Source organism: Scyliorhinus torazame, chromosome 6, assembly GCF_047496885.1.
Source record: "Scyliorhinus torazame isolate Kashiwa2021f chromosome 6, sScyTor2.1, whole genome shotgun sequence".
Taxonomy (NCBI): domain Eukaryota; kingdom Metazoa; phylum Chordata; class Chondrichthyes; order Carcharhiniformes; family Scyliorhinidae; genus Scyliorhinus; species Scyliorhinus torazame.
In genome coordinates, this window is record NC_092712.1 from 2,432,842 (window position 1) to 2,451,244 (window position 18,403).

The 18,403-nt window shown below is 58.3% G+C and overlaps 1 protein-coding gene across 1 annotated transcript in view; it reads left to right on the forward strand.

The window, feature by feature from the left end:
* vps28 (VPS28 subunit of ESCRT-I) overlaps positions 1-18,403 on the forward strand; it is a 249,315-nt gene that overhangs the window by 43,957 nt on the left and 186,955 nt on the right. The gene's annotated exons all lie outside the window — the stretch shown is intronic.

Genomic DNA, 18,403 nt, shown 5'->3' on the forward strand with positions numbered 1-18,403 from the left:
AGAGGGTCAGTACTGAGGGAGTGCTGCACTGTCAGAGGGTCAGTACTGAGGGAGTGCTGCACTGTCAGAGGGTCAGTACTGAGTTAGTGCTGCACTGTCAGAGGGTCAGTACTGAGGGAGTGCTGCACTGTCAGAGGGTCAGTACTGAGGGAGTGCTGCACTGTCAGAGGGTCAGTACTGAGGGAGTGCTGCACTGTCAGAGGGTCAGTACTGAGGGAGTGCTGCACTGTCAGAGGGTCAGTACTGAGGGAGTGCTGCACTGTCAGAGGGTCAGTACTGAGGGAGTGCTGCACTGTCAGAGGGTCAGTACTGAGGGAGTGCTGCACTGTCAGAGGGTCAGTACTGAAGGAGTGCTGCACTGTCAGAGGGTCAGTGCTGAGGGAGTGCCGCACTGTCAGGGTCAGTGCTGAGGGAGTGCCGCACTGTCAGAGAGTCAGTACTGAGGGAGTGCTGCACTGTCAGAGGGTCAGTACTGAGGGAGTGCTGCACTGTCAGAGGGTCAGTACTGAGGGAGTGCCGCACTGTCAGAGGGTCAGTACTGAGGGAGTGCCGCACTGTCAGGTGGTCAGTACTGAGGGAGTGCCGCACTGTCAGAGGGTCAGTACTGAGGGAGTGCCGCACTGTCAGAGGGTCAGTACTGAGGGAGTGCTGCACTGTCAGAGGGTCAGTACTGAGGGAGTGCTGCACTGTCAGGGTCAGTACTGAGGGAGTGCTGCACTGTCAGATAGTCAGTACTGAGGGAGTGCCGCACTGTCAGAGGGTCAGTACTGAGTGAGTGCCGCACTGTCAGAGGGTCAGTACTGAGTGAGTGCCGCACTGTCAGAGGGTCAATACTGAGGAAGTGCTGCACTGTCAGAGGGTCAGTACTGAGGGAGTGCCGCACTGTCAGAGGGTCAGTACTGAGGAAGTGCTGCACTGTCAGAGAGTCAGTACTGAGGGAGTGCCGCACTGTCAGAGGGTCAGTACTGAGGGAGTGCTGCACTGTCAGAGGGTCAGTACTGAGGGAGTGCCGCACTGTCAGAGGGTCAGTACTGAGGGAGTGCTGCACTGTCAGGGGGTCAGTACTGAGGGAGTGCTGCACTGTCAGAGGGTCAGTACTGAGGGAGTGCCGCACTGTCAGGGGGTCAGTACTGAGGGAGTGCTGCACTGTCAGAGGGTCAGTACTGAGGAAATGCCGCACTGTCAGAGGGTCAGTACTGAGCGAGTGCCGCACTGTCAGAGGGTCAGTACTGAGGGAGTGCTGCACTGTCAGAGGGTCAGTACTGAGGGAGTGCTGCACTGTCAGAGGGTCAGTACTGAGGGAGTGCCGCACTGTCAGAGGGTCAGTACTGAGGAAGTGCAGCACTGTCAGAGGGTCAGTACTGAGGGAGAGCCGCACTGTCAGAGGGTCAGTACTGAGGGAGTGCTGCACTGTCAGAGGGTCAGTACTGAGGGAGCCCCGCACTGTCCGAGGGTCAGTACTGAGGGAGTGCCGCACTGTCAGAGGGTCAGTACTGAGGGAGTGCTGCACTGTCAGAGGGTCAGTACTGAGGGAGTGCTGCACTGTCAGAGGGTCAGTACTGAGGAAGTGCTGCACTGTCAGAGAGTCAGTACTGAGGGAGTGCCGCACTGTCAGAGGGTCAGTACTGAGGGAGTGATGCACTATCAGAGGGTCAGTACTGAGGAAGTGCTGCACTGTCAGAGGGTCAGTACTGAGGGAGTGCCGCACTGTCAGAGGGTCAGTACTGAGGAAGTGCCGCACTGTCAGAGGGTCAGTACTGAGGGAGTGCTGCACTGTCAGAGGGTCAGTACTGAGGGAGTGCTGCACTGTCAGAGGGTCAGTACCGAGGGAGTGCCGCACTGTCAGAGGGTCAGTACTGAGGGAGTGATGCACTATCAGAGGGTCAGTACTGAGGAAGTGCTGCACTGTCAGAGGGTCAGTACTAAGGGAGTGGTGCACTGTCAGAGGGTCAGTACTGAGGGAGTGCTGCACTGTCAGAGGGTCAGTGCTGAGGGAGTGCTGCACTGTCAGATGGTGAGTACTGAGGGAGTGCCGCACTGTGAGAGGGTCAGTACTGAGGGAGTGCCGCACTGTCAGAGGGTCAGTACTGAGGGAGTGCCGCACTGTCAGAGGGTCAGTACTGAGGGAGTGATGCACTGTCAGAGGGTCAGTACTGAGGGAGTGCCGCACTGTCAGAGGGTCAGTACTGAGGGAGTGCCGCACTGTCAGAGGGTCAGTACTGAGCGAGTGCCGCACTGTCAGAGGGTCAGTGCTGAGGGAGTGTCGCACTGTCAGAGTGTCAGTACTGAGGGAGTGCTGCACTGTCTGAGGGTCAGTACTGAGAGAGTGCTGCACTGTCAGAGGGTCAGTACTGAGGGAGCGCCGCACTGTCAGAGGGTCAGTACTGAGGGAGCGCCGCACTGTCAGAGGGTCAGTGCTGAGGGAGTGTCGCACTGTCAGAGGGTCAGTACTGAGGGAGTGCTGCACTGTCTGAGGGTCAGTACTGAGAGAGTGCTGCACTGTCAGAGGGTCAGTACTGAGGGAGCGCTGCACTGTCAGAGGGTCAGTACTGAGGGAGTGCCGCACTGTCAGTGGGTCAGTACTGAGGGAGTGCTGCACTGTCAGAGGGTCAGTACTGAGGGAGTGCCGCACTGTCAGAGCGTCAGTACTGAGGGAGTGCCGCACTGTCAGAGGGTCATTACTGAGGGAGTGCCGCACTGTCAGAGGGTCAGTACTGAGGGAGTGCCGCACTGTCAGAGGGTCAGTACTGAGGGAGTGCTGCACTGTCAGAGGGTCAGTACTTAGGGAGTGCTGCACTGTCAGAGGGTCAGTACTGAGGGAGTACTGCACTGTCAGAGGGTCAGTACTGAGGGAGTGCTGCACTGTCTGAGGGTCAGTACTGAGGGAGCGCCGCACTGTCAGAGCGTCAGTACTGAGGGAGTGCCGCACTGTCAGAGGGTCAGTACTGAGGGAGTGCTGCACCGACAGAGGGTCAGTACTGAGGGAGAGCCGCACTGTCAGAGGGTCAGTACTGAGGGAGTGCTGCACTGTCAGAGGGTCAGTACTGAGGGAGTGCCGCACTGTCAGAGGGTCAGTACTGAGGGAGTGCCTCACTGTCAGAGGGTCAGTACTGAGGGAGTGCTGCACTGTCAGAGGGTCAGTACTGAGGGAGTGCTGCACTGTCAGAGGGTCAGTACTGAGGGAGTGCTGCACTGTCAGAGAGTCAGTACTGAGGGAGCGCTGCACCGTCAGAGGGTCAGTACTGAGGGAGCGCCACACCGTCAGAGGGTCAGTACAGAGCGAGCGCCGCACTGTCAGAGGGTCAGGACTGAGGGAGTGCCGCACTGTCAGAGGGTCAGTACTGAGGGAGTGCCGCACTGTCAGAGGGTCAGTACTGAGGAAGTGCCGCACTGTCAGAGGGTCAGTACTAAGGGAGTGCTGCACTGTCAGAGGGTGAGTACTGAGGGAGTGCTGCACTGTCAGAGGGTCAGTACCGAGGGAGTGCCGCACTGTCAGAGGGTCAGTGCTGAGGGAGTGCTGCACTGTCAGATGGTGAGTACTGAGGGAGTGCCGCACTGTCAGAGGGTCAGTACTGAGGGAGTGATGCACTGTCAGAGGGTCAGTACTGAGGGAGTGTCGCACTGTCGGAGGGTCAGTACTGAGGGAGTGGTGCACTTTCAGAGGGTCAGTACTGAGCGAGTGCCGCACTGTCAGAGGGTCAGTGCTGAGGGAGTGTCGCACTGTCAGAGGGTCAGTACTGAGGGAGTGCTGCACTGTCTGAGGGTCAGTACTGAGAGAGTGCTGCACTGTCAGAGGGTCAGTACTGAGGGAGCGCCGCACTGTCAGAGGGTGAGTACTGAGGGAGTGCCGCACTGTCAGTGGGTCAGTACTGAGGGAGTGCTGCACTGTCAGAGGGTCAGTACTGAGGGAGTGCCGCACTGTCAGAGGGTCAGTACTGAGGGAGTGCCTCACTGTCAGAGGGTCAGTACTGAGGGAGTGCTGCACTGTCAGAGGGTCAGTACTGAGGGAGTGCTGCACTGTCAGAGGGTCAGTACTGAGGGAGTGCTGCACTGTCAGAGGGTCAGTACTGAGGGAGTGCTGCACTGTCAGAGTCAGTACTGAGGGAGCGCTGCACCGTCAGAGGGTCAGTACTGAGGGAGCGCCACACCGTCAGAGGGTCAGTACTGAGGGAGCGCCGCACTGTCAGAGGGTCAGTACTGAGGGAGTGCTGCACTGTCAGAGGGTCAGTACTGAGGGAGTGCTGCACTGTCAGAGGGTCAGTACTGAGGGAGAGCAGCACTGTCAGAGGGTCAGTACTGAGGGAGAGCTGCACTGTCACAGGGTCAGTACTGAGGGAGCACCGCACTGTCAGAGGGTCAGTACTGAGGGAGTGCTACACTGTGGGAGGGTCAGTACTGAGGGAGTGCCGCACTGTCAGAGGGTCAGTACTGAGGGAGTGCCGCACTGTCAGAGGGTCAGTACTGAGGGAGTGCCGCACTGTCAGAGGGTCAGTACTGAGGGAGAGCCGCACTGTCAGAGTGTCAGTACTGAGGGAGTGCTGCACTGTCAGAGGGTCAGTACTGAGGGAGTGCCGCACTGTCAGAGGGTCAGTACTGAGGGAGTGCCGCACTGTCAGAGGGTCAGTACTGAGGGAGTGCTGCACTGTCAGAGGGTCAGTACTGAGGGAGTGCCGCACTGTCAGAGGGTCAGTACTGAGGGAGTGCTGCACTGTCAGAGGGTCAGTACTGAGGGAGTGCTGCACTGTCAGAGGGTCAGTACTGAGTTAGTGCTGCACTGTCAGAGGGTCAGTACTGAGGGAGTGCTGCACTGTCAGAGGGTCAGTACTGAGGGAGTGCTGCACTGTCAGAGGGTCAGTACTGAGGGAGTGCTGCACTGTCAGAGGGTCAGTACTGAGGGAGTGCTGCACTGTCAGAGGGTCAGTACTGAGGGAGTGCTGCACTGTCAGAGGGTCAGTACTGAGGGAGTGCTGCACTGTCAGAGGGTCAGTACTGAGGGAGTGCTGCACTGTCAGAGGGTCAGTACTGAAGGAGTGCTGCACTGTCAGAGGGTCAGTGCTGAGGGAGTGCCGCACTGTCAGGGTCAGTGCTGAGGGAGTGCCGCACTGTCAGAGAGTCAGTACTGAGGGAGTGCTGCACTGTCAGAGGGTCAGTACTGAGGGAGTGCTGCACTGTCAGAGGGTCAGTACTGAGGGAGTGCCGCACTGTCAGAGGGTCAGTACTGAGGGAGTGCCGCACTGTCAGGTGGTCAGTACTGAGGGAGTGCCGCACTGTCAGAGGGTCAGTACTGAGGGAGTGCCGCACTGTCAGAGGGTCAGTACTGAGGGAGTGCTGCACTGTCAGAGGGTCAGTACTGAGGGAGTGCTGCACTGTCAGGGTCAGTACTGAGGGAGTGCTGCACTGTCAGATAGTCAGTACTGAGGGAGTGCCGCACTGTCAGAGGGTCAGTACTGAGTGAGTGCCGCACTGTCAGAGGGTCAGTACTGAGTGAGTGCCGCACTGTCAGAGGGTCAATACTGAGGAAGTGCTGCACTGTCAGAGGGTCAGTACTGAGGGAGTGCCGCACTGTCAGAGGGTCAGTACTGAGGAAGTGCTGCACTGTCAGAGAGTCAGTACTGAGGGAGTGCCGCACTGTCAGAGGGTCAGTACTGAGGGAGTGCTGCACTGTCAGAGGGTCAGTACTGAGGGAGTGCCGCACTGTCAGAGGGTCAGTACTGAGGGAGTGCTGCACTGTCAGGGGGTCAGTACTGAGGGAGTGCTGCACTGTCAGAGGGTCAGTACTGAGGGAGTGCCGCACTGTCAGGGGGTCAGTACTGAGGGAGTGCTGCACTGTCAGAGGGTCAGTACTGAGGAAATGCCGCACTGTCAGAGGGTCAGTACTGAGCGAGTGCCGCACTGTCAGAGGGTCAGTACTGAGGGAGTGCTGCACTGTCAGAGGGTCAGTACTGAGGGAGTGCTGCACTGTCAGAGGGTCAGTACTGAGGGAGTGCCGCACTGTCAGAGGGTCAGTACTGAGGAAGTGCAGCACTGTCAGAGGGTCAGTACTGAGGGAGAGCCGCACTGTCAGAGGGTCAGTACTGAGGGAGTGCTGCACTGTCAGAGGGTCAGTACTGAGGGAGCCCCGCACTGTCCGAGGGTCAGTACTGAGGGAGTGCCGCACTGTCAGAGGGTCAGTACTGAGGGAGTGCTGCACTGTCAGAGGGTCAGTACTGAGGGAGTGCTGCACTGTCAGAGGGTCAGTACTGAGGAAGTGCTGCACTGTCAGAGAGTCAGTACTGAGGGAGTGCCGCACTGTCAGAGGGTCAGTACTGAGGGAGTGATGCACTATCAGAGGGTCAGTACTGAGGAAGTGCTGCACTGTCAGAGGGTCAGTACTGAGGGAGTGCCGCACTGTCAGAGGGTCAGTACTGAGGAAGTGCCGCACTGTCAGAGGGTCAGTACTGAGGGAGTGCTGCACTGTCAGAGGGTCAGTACTGAGGGAGTGCTGCACTGTCAGAGGGTCAGTACCGAGGGAGTGCCGCACTGTCAGAGGGTCAGTACTGAGGGAGTGATGCACTATCAGAGGGTCAGTACTGAGGAAGTGCTGCACTGTCAGAGGGTCAGTACTAAGGGAGTGGTGCACTGTCAGAGGGTCAGTACTGAGGGAGTGCTGCACTGTCAGAGGGTCAGTGCTGAGGGAGTGCTGCACTGTCAGATGGTGAGTACTGAGGGAGTGCCGCACTGTGAGAGGGTCAGTACTGAGGGAGTGCCGCACTGTCAGAGGGTCAGTACTGAGGGAGTGCCGCACTGTCAGAGGGTCAGTACTGAGGGAGTGATGCACTGTCAGAGGGTCAGTACTGAGGGAGTGCCGCACTGTCAGAGGGTCAGTACTGAGGGAGTGCCGCACTGTCAGAGGGTCAGTTCTGAGGGAGTGCCGCACTGTCAGAGGGTCAGTACTGAGGGAGTGTCGCACTGTCGGAGGGTCAGTACTGAGGGAGTGGTGCACTGTCAGAGGGTCAGTACTGAGCGAGTGCCGCACTGTCAGAGGGTCAGTGCTGAGGGAGTGTCGCACTGTCAGAGTGTCAGTACTGAGGGAGTGCTGCACTGTCTGAGGGTCAGTACTGAGAGAGTGCTGCACTGTCAGAGGGTCAGTACTGAGGGAGCGCCGCACTGTCAGAGGGTCAGTACTGAGGGAGCGCCGCACTGTCAGAGGGTCAGTGCTGAGGGAGTGTCGCACTGTCAGAGGGTCAGTACTGAGGGAGTGCTGCACTGTCTGAGGGTCAGTACTGAGAGAGTGCTGCACTGTCAGAGGGTCAGTACTGAGGGAGCGCTGCACTGTCAGAGGGTCAGTACTGAGGGAGTGCCGCACTGTCAGTGGGTCAGTACTGAGGGAGTGCTGCACTGTCAGAGGGTCAGTACTGAGGGAGTGCCGCACTGTCAGAGCGTCAGTACTGAGGGAGTGCCGCACTGTCAGAGGGTCATTACTGAGGGAGTGCCGCACTGTCAGAGGGTCAGTACTGAGGGAGTGCCGCACTGTCAGAGGGTCAGTACTGAGGGAGTGCTGCACTGTCAGAGGGTCAGTACTTAGGGAGTGCTGCACTGTCAGAGGGTCAGTACTGAGGGAGTACTGCACTGTCAGAGGGACAGTACTGAGGGAGTGCTGCACTGTCTGAGGGTCAGTACTGAGGGAGCGCCGCACTGTCAGAGCGTCAGTACTGAGGGAGTGCCGCACTGTCAGAGGGTCAGTACTGAGGGAGTGCTGCACCGACAGAGGGTCAGTACTGAGGGAGAGCCGCACTGTCAGAGGGTCAGTACTGAGGGAGTGCTGCACTGTCAGAGGGTCAGTACTGAGGGAGTGCCGCACTGTCAGAGGGTCAGTACTGAGGGAGTGCCTCACTGTCAGAGGGTCAGTACTGAGGGAGTGCTGCACTGTCAGAGGGTCAGTACTGAGGGAGTGCTGCACTGTCAGAGGGTCAGTACTGAGGGAGTGCTGCACTGTCAGAGAGTCAGTACTGAGGGAGCGCTGCACCGTCAGAGGGTCAGTACTGAGGGAGCGCCACACCGTCAGAGGGTCAGTACAGAGCGAGCGCCGCACTGTCAGAGGGTCAGGACTGAGGGAGTGCCGCACTGTCAGAGGGTCAGTACTGAGGGAGTGCCGCACTGTCAGAGGGTCAGTACTGAGGAAGTGCCGCACTGTCAGAGGGTCAGTACTAAGGGAGTGCTGCACTGTCAGAGGGTGAGTACTGAGGGAGTGCTGCACTGTCAGAGGGTCAGTACCGAGGGAGTGCCGCACTGTCAGAGGGTCAGTGCTGAGGGAGTGCTGCACTGTCAGATGGTGAGTACTGAGGGAGTGCCGCACTGTCAGAGGGTCAGTACTGAGGGAGTGATGCACTGTCAGAGGGTCAGTACTGAGGGAGTGTCGCACTGTCGGAGGGTCAGTACTGAGGGAGTGGTGCACTTTCAGAGGGTCAGTACTGAGCGAGTGCCGCACTGTCAGAGGGTCAGTGCTGAGGGAGTGTCGCACTGTCAGAGGGTCAGTACTGAGGGAGTGCTGCACTGTCTGAGGGTCAGTACTGAGAGAGTGCTGCACTGTCAGAGGGTCAGTACTGAGGGAGCGCCGCACTGTCAGAGGGTGAGTACTGAGGGAGTGCCGCACTGTCAGTGGGTCAGTACTGAGGGAGTGCTGCACTGTCAGAGGGTCAGTACTGAGGGAGTGCCGCACTGTCAGAGGGTCAGTACTGAGGGAGTGCCTCACTGTCAGAGGGTCAGTACTGAGGGAGTGCTGCACTGTCAGAGGGTCAGTACTGAGGGAGTGCTGCACTGTCAGAGGGTCAGTACTGAGGGAGTGCTGCACTGTCAGAGGGTCAGTACTGAGGGAGTGCTGCACTGTCAGAGTCAGTACTGAGGGAGCGCTGCACCGTCAGAGGGTCAGTACTGAGGGAGCGCCACACCGTCAGAGGGTCAGTACTGAGGGAGCGCCGCACTGTCAGAGGGTCAGTACTGAGGGAGTGCTGCACTGTCAGAGGGTCAGTACTGAGGGAGTGCTGCACTGTCAGAGGGTCAGTACTGAGGGAGAGCAGCACTGTCAGAGGGTCAGTACTGAGGGAGAGCTGCACTGTCACAGGGTCAGTACTGAGGGAGCACCGCACTGTCAGAGGGTCAGTACTGAGGGAGTGCTACACTGTGGGAGGGTCAGTACTGAGGGAGTGCCGCACTGTCAGAGGGTCAGTACTGAGGGAGTGCCGCACTGTCAGAGGGTCAGTACTGAGGGAGTGCCGCACTGTCAGAGGGTCAGTACTGAGGGAGAGCCGCACTGTCAGAGTGTCAGTACTGAGGGAGTGCTGCACTGTCAGAGGGTCAGTACTGAGGGAGCACCGCACTGTCAGAGGGTCAGTACTGAGGGAGAACCGCAATGTCAGAGGGTCAGCACTGAGGGAGTGCTGCACTGTCAGAGGGTCAGTACTGAGGGAGCACCGCACTGTCAGAGGGTCAGTACTGAGGGAGTGCTGCTCTGTCAGAGGGTCAGTGCTGAGGGAGTGCTGCACTGTCAGAGGGTCAGTACTGAGGGAGTGCTGCACTGTCAGAGGGTCAGTACTGAGGGAGAGCCGCACTGTCAGAGGGTCAGTACTGAGGGAGTGCTGCACTGTCAGATGGTCAGTACTGAGGGAGTGCCGCACTGTCAGAGGGTCAGTACTGAGGGAGCACCGCACTGTCAGAGGGTCAGTACTGAGGGAGCACCGCACTGTCAGAGGGTCAGTACTGAGGGAGTGCTGCACTGTCAGAGGGTCAGTACTGAGGGAATGCTACACTGTGGGAGGATCAGTACTGAGGGAGTGCCGCACTGTCAGAGGGTCAGTACTGAGGGAGTGCCGTACTGTCAGAGGGTCAGTACTGAGGGAGTGCCGCACTGTCAGGGGGTCAGTACTGAGGGAGTGCCGCACTGTCAGAGGGTCAGTACTGAGGGAGAGCCGCACTGTCAGAGGGAGTGCTGCACTGTCAGAGGGTCAGTACTGAGGGAGCACCGCACTGTCAGAGGGTCAGTACTGTGGGAGCACCGCACTGTCAGAGGGTCAGTACTGAGGGAGTGCTGCAATGTCAGAGGGTCAGTACTGAGGGAGTGTTGCACTGTCAGAGGGTCAGTACTGAGGGAGTGCCGCACTGTCAGAGGGTCAGTACTGAGGGAGTGCCGTACTGTCAGAGGGTCAGTACTGAGGGAGTGCCGCACTGTCAGAGGGTCAGTACTGAGGGAGTGCCGCACTGTCAGAGGGTCAGTACTGAGGGAGTGCTGCACTCTTAGAGGGTCAGTACTGAGGGAGTGCTGCACTGTCAGAGGGTCAGTACTGAGGGAGCACCGCAGTGTCAGAGGGTCAGTACTGAGGGAGCACCGCACTGTCAGAGAGTCAGTACTGAGGGAGTGCTGCACTGTCAGAGGGTCAGTACTGAGGGAGTGCCGCACTGTCAAAGGGTCAGTATTGAGGGAGTGCTGCACTGTCAGTGGGTCAGTACTGAGGGAGTGCTGCACTGTCAGAGGGTCAGTACTGAGGGAGTGCCGCACTGTCAAAGGGTCAGTACTGAGTGAGTGCCGCACTGTCAGAGGGTCAGTACTGAGGGAGTGCCGCACTGTCAGAGGGTCAGTACTGAGGGAGTGCCGCACTGTCAGAGGATCAGTACTGAGGGAGTGCCGCACTGTCAAAGGGTCAGTATTGAGGGAGTGCTGCACTGTCAGAGGGTCAGTGCTGAGGGAGCGCCGCACTGTCAGAGGTTTAGTACTGAGGGAGTGCTGCACTGTCAGAGACTCAGTACTGAGGGAGTGCCGCACTGTCAGAGGGTCAGTACTGAGGGAGAGCTGCACTGTCGGAGGGTCAGTACTGAGGGAGAGCTGCACTGTCAGAGGGTCAGTACTGAGGGAGTGCTGCACTGTCAGAGGGTCAGTATGGAGGGAGTGCTGCACTGTCAGAGGGTCAGTACTGAGGGAGTGCCGCACTGTCAGAGGGTCAGTACTGAGGGAGTGCCGCACTGTCAGAGGGTCAGTACTGAGGGAGCGCCGCACTGTCAGAGGGTCAGTACTGAGGGAGTGCTGCATTGTCAGAGGGTCAGTACTGAGGGAGTGCCGCACTGTCAGAGGGTCAGTACTGAGGGAGTGCCTCACTGTCAGTGTCAGTACTGAGGGAGTGCTGCACTGTCAGAGGGTCAGTACTGAGGGAGTGCTGCACTGTCAGAGGGTCAGTACTGAGGGAGTGCTGCACTGTCAGAGGGTCAGTACTGAGGGAGTGCTACACTGACAGAGGGTCAGTACTGAGGGAGTGCTGCACTGTCAGAGGGTCAGTACTGAGGGAGCGCTGCACTGTCAGAGGGTCAGTACTGAGGGAGCGCTGCACTGTCAGAGGGTCAGTGCAGAGGGAATGCCGCACCGTCAGAGGGTCAGTACTGAGGGAGCGCCGCACTGTCAGAGGGTCAGTACTGAGGGAGTGCTGCACTGTCAGAGGGTCAGTACTGAGGGAGTGCTGCACTGTCAGAGGGTCAGTACTGAGGGAGTGCCGCACTGTCAGAGGGTCAGTACTGAGGGAGCGCTGCACTGTCAGAGGGTCAGTACTGAGGGAGAGCAGCACTGTCAGAGGGTCAGTACTGAGGGAGAGCGGCACTGTCAGAGGGTCAGTACTGAGGGAGCACCGCACTGTCAGAGGGTCAGTACTGAGGGAGTGCGACACTGTGGGAGGGTCAGTACTGAGGGAGTGCCGCACTGTCAGAGGGTCAGTACTGAGGGAGTGCCGCACTGTCAGAGGGTCAGTACTGAGGGAGTGCTGCACTGTCAGAGGGTCAGTAGTGAGGGAGTGCCGCACTGTCAGAGGGTCAGTACTGAGGAAATGCCGCACTGTCAGAGGGTCAGTACTGAGGGAGTGCTGCACTGTCAGAGGGTCAGTACTGAGGGAGTGCTGCACTGTCAGAGGGTCAGTACTGAGGGAGTGCTGCACTGTCAGAGGGTCAGTGCTGAGGGAGCGCTGCACTGTCAGAGGTTTAGTACTGAGGGAGTGCTGCACTGTCAGAGAGTCAGTACTGAGGGAGTGCCGCACTGTCAGAGGGTCAGTACTGAGGGAGTGCTGCACTGTCAGAGGGTCAGTATGGAGGGAGTGCTGCACTGTCAGAGGGTCAGTACTGAGGGAGTGCCGCACTGTCAGAGGGTCAGTACTGAGGGAGTGCCGCACTGTCAGAGGGTCAGTACTGAGGGAGCGCCGCACTGTCAGAGGGTCAGTACTGAGGGAGTGCTGCATTGTCAGAGGGTCAGTACTGAGGGAGTGCCGCACTGTCAGAGGGTCAGTACTGAGGGAGTGCCTCACTGTCAGTGTCAGTACTGAGGGAGTGCTGCACTGTCAGAGGGTCAGTACTGAGGGAGTGCTGCACTGTCAGAGGGTCAGTACTGAGGGAGTGCTGCACTGTCAGAGGGTCAGTACTGAGGGAGTGCTGCACTGACAGAGGGTCAGTACTGAGGGAGTGCTGCACTGTCAGAGGGTCAGTACTGAGGGAGCGCTGCACTGTCAGAGGGTCAGTACTGAGGGAGCGCTGCACTGTCAGAGGGTCAGTGCAGAGGGAATGCCGCACCGTCAGAGGGTCAGTACTGAGGGAGCGCCGCACTGTCAGAGGGTCAGTACTGAGGGAGTGCTGCACTGTCAGAGGGTCAGTACTGAGGGAGTGCTGCACTGTCAGAGGGTCAGTACTGAGGGAGTGCCGCACTGTCAGAGGGTCAGTACTGAGGGAGCGCTGCACTGTCAGAGGGTCAGTACTGAGGGAGAGCAGCACTGTCAGAGGGTCAGTACTGAGGGAGAGCTGCACTGTCAGAGGGTCAGTACTGAGGGAGCACCGCACTGTCAGAGGGTCAGTACTGAGGGAGTGCGACACTGTGGGAGGGTCAGTACTGAGGGAGTGCCGCACTGTCAGAGGGTCAGTACTGAGGGAGTGCCGCACTGTCAGAGGGTCAGTACTGAGGGAGTGCTGCACTGTCTGAGGGTCAGTACTGAGGGAGAGCCGCACTGTCAGAGGGTCAGTACTGAGGGAGTGCTGCACTGTCAGAGGGTCAGTACTGAGGGAGCACCGCACTGTCAGAGGGTCAGTACTGAGGGAGAACCGCAATGTCAGAGGGTCAGCACTGAGGGAGTGCTGCACTGTCAGAGGGTCAGTACTGAGGGAGCACCGCACTGTCAGAGGGTCAGTACTGAGGGAGTGCTGCACTGTCAGAGGGTCAGTACTGAGGGAGTGCTGCACTGTCAGAGGGTCAGTGCTGAGGGAGTGCTGCACTGTCAGAGGGTCAGTACTGAGGGAGTGCTGCACTGTCAGAGGATCAGTACTGAGGGAGTGCTGCACTGTCAGAGGGTCAGTACTGAGGGAGTGCCGCACTGTCAGAGGGTCAGGACTGAGGGAGTGCCGCACTGTCAGAGGGTCAGTACTGAGGGAGTGCCGCACTGTCAGAGGGTCAGTACTGAGGGAGTGCCTCACTGTCAGAGGGTCAGTACTGAGGGAGTGCTGCACTGTCAGAGGGTCAGTACTGAGGGAGTGCTGCACTGTCAGAGGGTCAGTACTGAGGGAGTGCTGCACTGTCAGAGGGTCAGTACTGAGGGAGTGCTGCACTGTCAGAGAGTCAGTACTGAGGGAGCGCTGCACCGTCAGAGGGTCAGTACTGAGGGAGCGCCACACCATCAGAGGGTCAGTACTGAGGGAGCGCCGCACTGTCAGAGGGTCAGTACTGAGGGAGTGCTGCACTGTCAGAGGGTCAGTACTGAGGGAGTGCTGCACTGTCAGAGGGTCAGTACTGAGGGAGAGCAGCACTGTCAGAGGGTCAGTACTGAGGGAGAGCTGCACTGTCAGAGGGTCAGTACTGAGGGAGCACCGCACTGTCAGAGGGTCAGTACTGAGGGAGTGCTACACTGTGGGAGGGTCAGTACTGAGGGAGTGCCGCACTGTCAGAGGGTCAGTACTGAGGGAGTGCCGCACTGTCAGAGGGTCAGTACTGAGGGAGTGCCGCACTGTCAGAGGGTCAGTACTGAGGGAGTGCTGCACTGTCTGAGGGTCAGTACTGAGGGAGAGCCGCACTGTCAGAGTGTCAGTACTGAGGGAGTGCTGCACTGTCAGAGGGTCAGTACTGAGGGAGCACCGCACTGTCAGAGGGTCAGTACTGAGGGAGAACCGCAATGTCAGAGGGTCAGCACTGAGGGAGTGCTGCACTGTCAGAGGGTCAGTACTGAGGGAGCACCGCACTGTCAGAGGGTCAGTACTGAGGGAGTGCTGCACTGTCAGAGGGTCAGTGCTGAGGGAGTGCTGCACTGTCAGAGGGTCAGTGCTGAGGGAGTGCTGCACTGTCAGAGGGTCAGTACTGAGGGAGTGCTGCACTTTCAGAGGGTCAGTACTGAGGGAGAGCCGCACTGTCAGAGGGTCAGTACTGAGGGAGTGCTGCACTGTCAGATGGTCAGTACTGAGGGAATGCCGCACTGTCAGAGGGTCAGTACTGAGGGAGCACCGCACTGTCAGAGGGTCAGTACTGAGGGAGCACCGCACTGTCAGAGGGTCAGTACTGAGGGAGTGCTGCACTGTCAGAGGGTCAGTACTGAGGGAGTGCTACACTGTGGGAGGATCAGTACTGAGGGAGTGCCGCACTGTCAGAGGGTCAGTACTGAGGGAGTGCCGTACTGTCAGAGGGTCAGTACTGAGGGAGTGCCGCACTGTCAGGGGGTCAGTACTGAGGGAGTGCCGCACTGTCAGAGGTCAGTACTGTGGGAGAGCCGCACTGTCAGAGGGTCAGTACTGAGGGAGTGCTGCACTGTCAGAGGGTCAGTACTGAGGGAGCACCGCACTGTCAGAGGGTCAGTACTGAGGGAGCACCGCACTGTCAGAGGGTCAGTACTGAGGGAGTGCTGCACTGTCAGAGGGTCAGTACTGAGGGAGTGTTGCACTGTCAGAGGGTCAGTACTGAGGGAGTGCCGCACTGTCAGAGGGTCAGTACTGAGGGAGTGCCGTACTGTCAGAGGGTCAGTACTGAGGGAGTGCCGCACTGTCAGAGGGTCAGTACTGAGGGAGTGCCGCACTGTCAGAGGGTCAGTACTGAGGGAGTGCTGCACTCTCAGAGGGTCAGTACTGAGGGAGTGCTGCACTGTCAGAGGGTCAGTACTGAGGGAGTGTTGCACTGTCAGAGGGTCAGTACTGAGGGAGTGCCGCACTGTCAGAGGGTCAGTACTGAGGGAGTGCCGTACTGTCAGAGGGTCAGTACTGAGGGAGTGCCGCACTGTCAGAGGGTCAGTACTGAGGGAGTGCCGCACTGTCAGAGGGTCAGTACTGAGGGAGTGCTGCACTCTCAGAGGGTCAGTACTGAGGGAGTGCTGCACTGTCAGAGGGTCAGTACTGAGGGAGCACCGCACTGTCAGAGGGTCAGTACTGAGGGAGCACCGCACTGTCAGAGGGTCAGTACTGAGGGAGTGCTGCACTATCAGAGAGTCAGTACTGAGGGAGTGCTGCACTGTCAGAGGGTCAGTACTGAGGGAGTGCCGCACTGTCAAAGGGTCAGTATTGAGGGAGTGCTGCACTGTCAGTGGGTCAGTACTGAGGGAGTGCTGCACTGTCAGAGGGTCAGTACTGTGGGAGTGCCGCACTGTCAGAGGGTCAGTACTGAGGGAGTGCCGCACTGTCAGAGGATCAGTACTGAGGGAGTGCCGCACTGTCAAAGGGTCAGTATTGAGGGAGTGCTGCACTGTCAGTGGGTCAGTACTGAGTGAGTGCCGCACTGTCAGAGGGTCAGTACTGAGGGAGTGCTGCACTGTCAGAGTGTCAGTACTGAGGGAGTGCTGCACTGTCAGAGGGTCAGTACTGAGGGAGTGCTGCACTGTCAGAGGGTCAGTACTGAGGGAGTGCCGCACTGTCAGAGGGTCAGTACTGAGGGAGAGCTGCACTGTCGGAGGGTCAGTACTGAGGGAGAGCTGCACTGTCAGAGGGTCAGTACTGAGGGAGTGCTGCACTGTCAGAGGGTCAGTACCGAGGGAGTGCTGCACTGTCAGAGGGTCAGTATGGAGGGAGTGCTGCACTGTCAGAGGGTCAGTACTGAGGGAGTGCCGCACTGTCAGAGGGTCAGTACTGAGGGAGTGCCGCACTGTCAGAGGGTCAGTACTGAGGGAGCGCCGCACTGTCAGAGGGTCAGTACTGAGGGAGTGCTGCATTGTCAGAGGGTCAGTACTGAGGGAGTGCCGCACTGTCAGAGGGTCAGTACTGAGGGAGTGCCTCACTGTCAGTGTCAGTACTGAGGGAGTGCTGCACTGTCAGAGGGTCAGTACTGAGGGAGCGCCGCACTGTCAGAGGGTCAGTACTGAGGTAGTGCTGCACTGTCAGAGGGTCAGTACTGAGGGAGTGCTGCACTGTCAGAGGGTCAGTACTGAGGGAGTGCCGCACTGTCAGAGGGTCAGTACTGAGGGAGCGCTGCACTGTCAGAGGGTCAGTACTGAGGGAGTGCCGCACTGTCAGAGGGTCAGTACTGAGGGAGCGCTGCACTGTCAGAGGGTCAGTACTGAGGGAGAGCTGCACTGTCAGAGGGTCAGTACTGAGGGAGCACCGCACTGTCAGAGGGTCAGTACTGAGGGAGTGCGACACTGTGGGAGGGTCAGTACTGAGGGAGAGCCGCACTGTCAGAGGATCAGTACTGAGGGAGTGCTGCACTGTCAGAGGGTCAGTACTGAGCGAGCACCGCACTGTCAGAGGGTCAGTACTGAGGGAGAACCATAATGTCAGAGGGTCAGCACTGAGGGAGTGCTGCACTGTCAGAGGGTCAGTACTGAGGGAGCACCGCACTGTCAGAGGGTCAGTACTGAGGGAGTGCTGCACTGTCAGAGGGTCAGTAGTGAGGGAGTGCTGCACTGTCAGAGGGTCAGTGCTGAGGGAGTGCTGCACTGTCAGAGGGTCAGTACTGAGGGAGTGCTGCACTGTCAGAGGATCAGTACTGAGGGAGTGCTGCACTGTCAAAGGGTCAGTACTGAGGGAGTGCCGCACTGTCAGAGGGTCAGGACTGAGGGAGTGCCGCACTGTCAGAGGGTCAGTACTGAGGGAGTGCCGCACTGTCAGAGGGTCAGTACTGAGGGAGTGCTGCACTGTCAGAGGGTCAGTATTGAGGGAGTGCCGCACTGTCAGAGGGTCAGTATTGAGGGAGTGCCGCACTGTCAGAGGGTCAGTACTGAGGGAGTGCTGCACTGTCAGCGGGTCAGTACTGAGGGTGTGCTGCACTGTCAGACGGTCAGTGCTGAGGGAGTGCCGCACTGTCAGAGGGTCAGTACTGAGGGAGTGCCGCACTGTCAGAGGGTCAGTACTGAGGGAGTGCCGCACTGTCAGAGGGTCAGTACTGAGGGAGTGCTGCACTGTCAGAGGGTCAGTATTGAGGGAGTGCCGCACTGTCAGACGGTCAGTACTGAGGGAGTGCTGCACTGTCAGAGGGTCACTATTGAGAGAGTGCCGCACTGTCAGAGGGTCAGTACTGAGGGAGTGCTGCACTGTCAGAGGGTCAGTACTGAGGGTGCGCTGCACTGTCAGAGGGTCAGTGCTGAGGGAGTGCTGCACTGTCAGAGGGTCAGTACTGAGCGAGCGCCACACTGTCAGAGGGTCAGTGTTGAGGGAGTGCCGCACTGTCAGAGGGTCAGTACTGAGCGAGTGCTGCACTGTCAGAGGGTCAGTACTGAGGGAGTGCTGCACAGGAGTGTTGATGAGGGTCATGCATTTGTTTTCAGTGTGGACTTTAGCAAGGCTTTTGATAAGGTTCCTCACGGCAGACTGGTCAAGAAAGTAAAGGCTCATGGGATCCACAGCAAAGTGGCCCATTGGGGTCAGAATTGGCTGAGAGCTAGGAAGCGGAGGGGTGTTTCTGTGACGGGAAGTCTGCTTCCAGTGGGCTTCCACAGGGCTCAGTGCCGGGGGCCTGGGGTGTACATCAATGATTTGGATAGAGGGTTTGATCAAGAAGTTTGGGGATGACACATAATTAATAATCGTTATTGTCACAAGTAGGCTTACAAGTAGGCAGCACGGTAGCATTGTGGATAGCACAATTACTTCACAGCTCCAGGGTCCCAGGTTCGATTCCGGCTTGGGTCACTGTCTGTGCGGAGTCTGCACATCCTCCCCGTGTGTGCGTGGGTTTCCTCCGGGTGCTCCGGTTTCCCCTCACAGTCCAAAGATGTGCGGGTTAGGTGGATTGGCCATGATAAATTGCCCTTAGTGTCCAAAATTGTCCTTAGTGTAGGGTGGGGTTACTGGGTTGTGGTGATAGGGTGGAGGTGTTGACCTTGGGTAGGGTGCTCTTTCCAGGAGCTGGGGCAGACTCGATGGGCCGAATGGCCTCCTTCTACACTGTAAATTCTATGATCTATGACATTAACACTGTAATGAAGTTACTGTGAAAATCCCCTCGTCC